The sequence below is a fragment of the Otolemur garnettii genome, unplaced genomic scaffold, assembly GCF_000181295.1.
Source record: "Otolemur garnettii isolate 467f Iridium unplaced genomic scaffold, OtoGar3 scaffold00011, whole genome shotgun sequence".
In the NCBI taxonomy this organism is placed as follows: domain Eukaryota; kingdom Metazoa; phylum Chordata; class Mammalia; order Primates; family Galagidae; genus Otolemur; species Otolemur garnettii.
The window spans coordinates 31,856,492-31,865,351 of NW_003852406.1; positions in this window are offsets into that span (position 1 = coordinate 31,856,492).

Here is an 8,860-nt window from a genome sequence, read left to right on the forward strand (position 1 = left end):
ATTTAATTTGCTCTTTGGTTGCTGACAGTACCAAAGTTCTGAGCTGGAAGCCGGACGTCCTGCTCTCTGAATGTTTTTGATATATAATGTCCTCATCTATTTTCCTAGGCATACACATACACATATATGATAAATATAAACACACAATTTATATATTTGTTTATACATAGTATATAATTTGTTTATTATAAAATTAATATTCACTGTAAGCTTCACTTCACAAGTAAGCTTCTTCTTACTATTCAAACCCATACCTCAGAGATAATAATCATTATTTTCAATTTGTCATCCATATTTTCAGGCACTTATTTTATTTGTGTGTATACTTATGTCTACATTTTTAAGACAGATACAATCATAATATGTGCTGTTCTGTGACTTGCCTTTTTCACTTACTATATTATTGGTGTATTTTCATGTTCATAGAACATAAATTCTCTTAACTTTCAAAGACAGGTTACAGACTCTTCTTTTTTTAAGATACAGTGTCTTGCTCTGTTGCTCAGGCTGGAATGCAGTGTCACCAACATAGCTCACTGCAGTGTTGAACTTATGGGCTCAAGTGATATTCCCACTTCAGCCTCCCAAGTATTATAGCTGGGACTACAGATGTGCATGACTACACCAGCTAATTTTTCTTATTTTGTGGTAGAGATGGGATCTTACTATGTTGCCCAGGCTGGTCTTGAACTCCTGGCCTCAAGCTATCTTCCTGCTTCTGCCTTCTAAAGTGCCAGGGTTACAAGCATGAGCCACTGCACTGGCCTCATCTTACAGATTCTTCATAAACTGAAATGTTGTACTGAATGACTGTAGTTGTTGAATCTGACTTTGACATTTCTCTATTAGTCCTGATCAGAATATTAAAATAATTTTCTAAATTATACAAGTAATTTGAGTATACTTTGACATGTCAAAAATTTCAGACTATAAAGAACAAACCTCACAGCTTGCCTTCCTCGCTTCCCAGTCTGTACCCTAGTCATCAATAGCCCCTAGCAACACCTCTCTTCTCTGTGTATTTAGGTAGATGAACATATTCACTTAGTTGGAATTACACTGTACCTGTCATTCTGCAATTTGCTTTCTACAGATGCACAGAGACAGACCTAAAGGGCTTATGCTAACTGACTCAATGTTTTTACCAGAGTTAGAGAAAGCTTCTCTTGCCTCAAATAAAATATTTTTTAAGTTAGTGGATCATTGCACAATCTCATCATCTCTGCTAAGGGTGCTTTCCAGAGCCCACTTCTACCCTGAATATCCTGAACGCCAAGGTGCTTGGGCCTCCAGAAAAGGCACAGCCCATCTCCAAATGAGGAATCTGTGTCAGATTTGGAATTGGGCAGGAGGCAGGAAGTGGGGCATCAGGTGAACAAGAAGAAACTTCAATGGGCCCCGAGACTAGGTCTGGGACTGGCTCTAACTGCATACACGTGGGTGTGCCAGTCTGCATGGGAGCCCACGGTGCTGAGTGCACATATGGCCATATGTGCCAAGACTAACTCACACAAGGTCTGGTGAACTCCCTTATCAGTATATCTATGATGACAAAGAATCTCCCTTTCCAGTGGCTCCCTGAACATTGAACAACCTAAACACAAGCAGGCATCAGTCCTGGACAGACTCAATTATGTTTAATACATAGCTACCTACATAGCAGCTCCTAGAGTAGTGGTTCTCAACCTTCCTAATGCTGCAAACCTTCAATATAGTTCCTGTGGGTCAGGACCCACAGGTTGAGAACTTGCTGTCCTAGAGGGTGGCATCATAATTTAGTTAGGTGTTTTGTTTTTGTTTTGTTTTAATTAAGTCATAGTTGTGTACATTAATGCAATTATGGGGTACAATGTGCTGGTTTTACATACCATTTGAAATATTTTCATCAAACTGCTTAACATAGCCTTCACCACATTTTCTTAGTTATTGTGTTCAGTTATTGTGTTTTACTCTACACTTAGTAAATTTAACATGTACCCTTGTAAAATGCACCATAGGTGTGGTCTTACCAATTTCCATCCCTTCACCCATCCTCCCCCCTCCCCAACCCTCCCTCTCCTGTAAGAGATTTTGTTTTTGTTTTTGATGGAGATTTAGCATTCTTTTCTTTCTGTCATCTATCTGTCTTTCTGCCTATTTATTTGTTGTTCTTACAAATGATGGTATTGGAAACTTCCTTATTCACATGTCTTTGTGTATAACTATGACTTATTCGCAGGGCAATTACTGATAGGGGCACATAAATTTTGAAAACTATTACCTCCTGGTATTTTTGAGCCCCAGATGAAAGATCGAGAGCCCTTGTTTCAGTGTGCCTTTCTACTTTTAGGATTATTAAACCAGTCCAGGTGTCGTGGCTCATGGCTATAATCTCACAACACTATGGAAGGCCAAGACAGGAGGTATTGCTTAAGGCCAGGAGTGTGAGACCAGCCCGGGCAACATAGCAAGACTCCATCTCTACCAAAAAAAAAAAGCATTTTTAAGATAATCTTCTAGTTTGGGAGGCAAGACATGATATCTCACTGTTGTTTTATTTTTAATTTCTTTGCTTACCAGTTGGGTTGAACATGTTTACAACTTTGCTTGCCACTTTTGGTTGCTTGATAATAATCTGTTTGTGTCCAAACTCATTTATCTATTTCAAAAGGCCATCTAACTTTAGCCATGGCCAGATTAGATAACTAATTAGATAACATTTATAAGTACTGCTTACTGAACATTTATTTTTGTGCCAGACACTGTGCGGAGCACTTTGCATAGACTGTTTTTCATGTAATCAACTTAGTAAGGAAGGTATTATTATTTCTAAAGGGACTGAGGATTAGAGAACTATTATAAAACAACTCAGATCACTCTCCTGGTAAACTGAAGGTGTCATAGTTTGTCCTTAGTTATAGTGTCACTAGGAACTCTTCTAACATTAACATGTTGTTATTTCATTCATTTAATAAACATTTATCGAGGGCCCACGCTGGGGCAAGCATGCATCTGGCTAGTACCCAGGGCACTGGTGGGGTTACTAGGCGTTACCGGTGTGCTTTGGACTGATAAGGCATGGAGAGAAGAAGCTGTTACTAGAATGTATAAAGAATAACTGGATGGGAAAGGCCACCAACAGGAGCTTTGGTAAAAGCAAGTCACAAAACTTCTGTGACTCAGGAGGGCTAGAACCCAGAATAAATAACTCAACCTTATACTTCTCCCTCCCTCTCATCTCTTGTATCTTATGGACCAAGTACAACTGGAGGTTAAAGGCCAAGGATGTTCACTGAGGAAGTCCATGTGGGCCAGCCTCTCAGGGTCCAGAGTTGGGGGGCAACATGAGGAAGAGTATTTAGATGGGAATACAGAAAATGTCAGCATACTGTCTGCTGCACATCAGACAGCTGGGCCTCCACCGATCCTGTTCACTGAACAGGGTGTGCCTTAGCAGCAGTCAGTGGGAAGTCTGTTAGCCCAGGGCCCATCCAAGGCAGGTCGCTCATGCAAGCTCATTGGAGAGGAAATGGGTATAGAGGGGTGTCTAAGGGGCTACTGAAAGTTTCACTGTTTAAAATAAAATTTTTGAGAGTTCATATATACCCTTGTTTCTCCTATTATTAACATTTTATGGTACATTTGTTATAATTAATGAACCAATGCTGCTGTATTATTATTATTATTGAGACTGTTTTGCTGTTTCCTAGGCTAGAGTACAGTGGTGTTATCATAGCTCAGTGCAACCTCAGACTCCTGTGCTCAAGCAATCCTCTTGCATCAGCCTCCTCATTAGCTGGGAGTATAGTTGTATGCCACACACTTGACTAATTTTTCTGGGTTTTTTTGGAGACAGGGTCTCCTTATGAAGTCTGAAAATTCAGTTTGTGAACTCATTTCAAAAAAACGCTACGGTCACCTTTGAAGTACTCCCTTTGGGAAGCTATGCACCAATATCAGTGCCTAGTCCACCTTTCAAAGCAATTTTGGAATTCTTTTTCTGGAATGACCATCAAAACTGTTGTCATTTTACCCTTGATACCCTTGAATGTCTTCAAAATGTCTTCCTTTCAATATTTCCTTTAAAGAAAAAAGTCTCTGGGGGCCAGATCTGGTGAGTAGGGAGGGTGTTCCAATACAGTTATTGGTATACTGGCTAAAAACTTCCTCACAGATAGTGCTGTGTGAGCTGGTGCATTGTTGTGATGCAAGAGCCATAGCTGCTGATGAAGATTTTCAGTTAATGTTTTCCTCTTGATGTTTATTTGGTCTGCTATGCTTCTCACAGTCAGCCAACAATTTTGATGCACAATTTGATGAAGTATTGAAATGTTTTCATCAGTTCTGCTCATTACCAGCTGCACTCACCTCTTTTCATCAGTGACACTTTCTCTCTTCTCAATTTAATCTATTTGTACACTGCCATTTTCTTCATGGCATTATCTATATAAACTTGGACTAATATGTTCCTGATTTCACTTCCACTCTTGCCAAGTTTAACAAGAAGTTTATAAATGTTTGTTTATTGCTGTAATAAAGTGATTTTCAAACAGTATGCCACAAAAGGATCTTAGGGGCACTGTGAAAATTCATAAATATTATTAATTATATCATTTTCCAAAGAAGTTCAAAGCACAGTAAGTATATTCTTATGTTTTACTCTTTTTTTGACAACATAATTTAAGTGTGCCATGGAAGTTTAAATAGGTTACGAGGCAAAAAAGGTTGAAAGACACTGCACCAGTGACTCAGTAAGTAGGGTGCAGACCACATACACTAAAGCTGGTGGGTTCAAGCCCAGCCCAGGCCAGCTAAACAAAAATCACTGCAGCCAAAAAACAGCTGGCTTGGTGGGCACCTGTAGTCCCCAGCTACTTGGGAGGCTGATGCAAGAGAATCTCTTAAGCCCAAAAGTTTGAGGCTGCTGTGAGCTGTGACATTACGGCACTCTACTGAGGGCAATATAGTGAGACTCTGTCTCAAAACAAACAAACAAACAAACAAAAAATGTTGTTGCTCTTGAATGAAGACACTGCTGAAGCAGAAGAACAAGACTAGGGGGAAAACTCAGATCTATTATAGAATCTATTGTGATTGAAAAGTTAAAAGAAGGGCTCATACAAGACCACAGGGAAGGAGAGGATTGATGTATTTGTTACACTCTTTTATCCACAAAAAAAAAACCCCATAAATTTTCAGAAAAAATAAGTTTCTGGTCTAATGAGTGAGGAGGCATGCTTTCAGGCAGACAACTTTTAACTGAACATGGTAAGTACTATGCAGAAGGCAGACCAGTAAAATGCATGAAGACACAGAAGAGAGAAGCCCTAATTTTCCTACGGGAGTCAATAAAACATTCACCAAGAAGCAGGCATTTATATTGGATTTTAAGGAATGAGAGGAGTTTGGTAGGGACAAGAAGAGAGTACTTGCACAGGCTGAGGTCACACAAAGGGCCAGCACCCTGAATGTAATCAGAGGTAGGAAGTGGCCGGAAGCACATCCACATCCTTTAACTATTTTAAGACACTATGTCAACATGACATAGGGTTAGTTAGAAGTGGTGCACCCTAGGGGATAGTTTTGAAATGGTGGGTTGGTGCAGTGGATTAACATTGACCATAAATTCCTTGTAAGTTCTGTGCCTCAAAAGGTAGACTTCATCTCCCTAACCCTCGAAGGTAGCTCAGTCTTCGGTCCTTCTTTGATCATTAGCATATGGCAGAAGTGTTATTATATGACTTCTGAGACAGACCAAGCTCATGCCCCTGTTTCTCAGAAAACTCCATGCTGTGACAGACCATGTGGAAGGAGAAGCCCTAGATGAACAGCCATCACAAAACAACTGTCACCTCCAGTTTCTCCATGAGAGAGCCCAAGCAAGACCAGCTGCAGAATTTTACAGTGCTTTCACTGAATCATAGATAATAAATCATTGTTTTAAGCTCCTAGGTTTGGGATGTTTGTTATGGAGCAATCAACATTTGATAGAGTTAGAGAACAATTGGCTGTCCTCAGAGGCAGACGTTTGTGTTTTATGTCCTCAGCCAGCATTTCCCAACTTGGCATGAGTGACATTTGCAGCCAGTAACTATGGGAGCAGCCCTGTGCACTGGAGGCTGCTCAGCAGCCTCCCTGTTGCCAAGAGGTGACAGTAACATCCCGTCCCCAGTTATAACAACCAAAAATATCTCCAGACATTGCCAAACGGCCCCAGGACAGAATCAACCCAGGTTTAGAACCATTGCCCTAGGCCAAACCATTCCAAGAATGACAATGGGGGGGGGGCACAGTTATAAAGCTAGATTTCCAAGCTTCTCCCCTAGGGAGTCTTGTTAATTTTGTTCAGACTGTGAACCTGCAATTTGAACTTCTAAAATGCTCAACTATTCTTCTTATTGGAGGACTTTAAGAACTCATACAATAGGAATGAGAAGCCAATAGAGCTTTGATCTGCTCATTTTGTGTTTCAGGAAGATCCTTCTGGAGGCATTTGGGGGTTTGATTGAGTAGGATGTGGGGGATGTAGAAAAGAGAGGAGGAGTTGGAGGCTACTGCTTAAATTCAGATGAGAAGTAACAGGGAGGTTGTGTGAGACACTGGTTATTGGGGTACATTTCAGAAACATTTCCAAGGCAGAATGAGTGAAATCTGTGACTAATCAGATGTTGGGAAGGGAAGGACTTAAGAAAATGATGATTCAAAATTAAAAATTTTTATGCTTCAAATTATATCATCAAGCAAATGAAAAGACAACTCAGAATGGGAGAAAATATTTTTAAATTATACATCTGAAAGGGGACTTTTATCCATAATATGTATTTTTTTTTTTTTTTTTTTTGAGACAGAGTTTCAGTATGTCACCCTCAGTAGAATGCTTTGGTGTCACAGCTCACAGCAACCTCAAACTCGTGGGCTTAAGTGATTCTCTTGTATCAGCCTCCTGAGTAGCTGGGACTACAGAAACCCACCACAACGCCTGGCTATTTTTAGAGATGATGTCTCACTCTGGCTTAGGCTGGTCTGGAACTCATGAACTCAGGTGATCCACCCACCATGGCCTCCCAGAATGCTAGGATTACGGGCGTGAGCCACCTTGCCTGGCCTCAGAACTCTTACACTCAACAATAAAAAGAGAAATAGCACAATTTAAGAATGGATAAAGATATGAATAGACATTTCTTCAAAGAAGATATACAAATGGCCAATACGCGTTTAGAAAGATGCTCAATATCTTTAGCCATTAGGTAAATGCAAATCAAAACCACAGTGATAAAAACTACTTCATATTCATTCACAAGGACAGCTATAATTAAGAAGATAGATTATGAAAAGTGTTGGCAAAGACAATGAGAAACTAGAACCCTCCCTCATTGCTGATGGTAATAAAGTGATACTGTTTCTATAAAAAACAGTCTGGCAGAGTTACCACATGATCCAGCAATTCTGCTCCTGGGTACCCAAGAGAAATAAGAACATATACCTCCAAAAAATTTTGGATAAAAATAATCATAGTAGAACTATTCATAATAGGCAAATGTGAACATAACCCAAACATCCATTCATTGATGAATGGTTAAATGAAATATAGTGTGTCAATAGAGTGAAATGTTATATTTAGCAATAAAAAGGAATAAAGTGCTAATACATTCTGCAACATGAGTGAACTTCAAAAACATGACACTAAGTGAAAGCAGCCAGTCTCAAAAGACCACAAATTGCATGATTCCATATTTATAAAATGTCCAAAATAGACACAACTATAGGGACACATAGTAGGCTAGTGGTTGCCTAGGGCTAAGGGTAGGGGTGGGATACAGTTTAGGGAAAATGGGAAGTGACTGCTGATGGGTAAGGGTTTCTTTTGAGGGATATAAAATGTTCTAAAATTAATTGTGGTGATATTTGCACAACTTTGAATATACTAAAAAATCATTGACTTGTTTCCTTTTGGGGGTGGCCGGGCAGGGTTTGAACCTGCCACCTCTGGTATATGGGGCCGGTGCCCTACTCCTCTGAGCCACAGGCGCCACCCAACTTGTTTCCTTTGTTTTTTCTTTTATTTATTTATTTATTTATTTAGACAGAATCTCACTCTGTTGCCTAGCCCAGAGTGCAGTGGTGTCAGCCTAGCTCATGGCAACCTCAAACTCCTGGGCTCAAGTGATCCTCCTGCCTCAGCCTCCCAAGTAGCTGGGACTACAGTCGTCCAACACCATGCCCAGGTGATTTTTCTGTTTTTAGTAGTGACAAGGTCTTTCTTGTTCAGGCTGGCCTTTAACTACCGATCTCAGGGGATCCTCCTGCTTTGGCCTCTCAGAGTGCTGGGATTATAGGCATGAGCCACTGCACCCAGTGACTTGCATCTCTTAAATGTGTGAATTATATAGTATGTGTATTAAATCTCAATAAAGCTGTAAAAAAGAAAAAGAAAAACAAAAAAGGGGTTATTGTTTTAATAAGTGGAAACATGGTGTCATCCTTAGTCAAAATTGGGACTATAGGAGGAAGATGTGTTTGGGAGAAAAATGAGCCTTAGAGATGTGGAGATGGCTGTGGGGAGCGAACATTGAATACTCTGGCTGTGAGGAGCAAAGGATGGGCTGGAGATAATAATACAAAGAAACAACCATTTATTTAGCATCTGTGATGTGCCTAATACTGTAAATATAAATATACTGTTTCTGCACTCTGCCTGGTGGGCTGCATATGTATACTGTTTCCTGTTTCTGCTCCCTCTCTTCCCCTGTGTAGGTAGATGAGAGGATGATCTTCATCTCTCTTTTTCTCAGCGTGGCTCAAAGTCTGCATGTAACATTCACTGAATGAATACAAATGTAGTATCTTTTAACCCTCAGAACTACTCTTTTTTTTTTTTTTT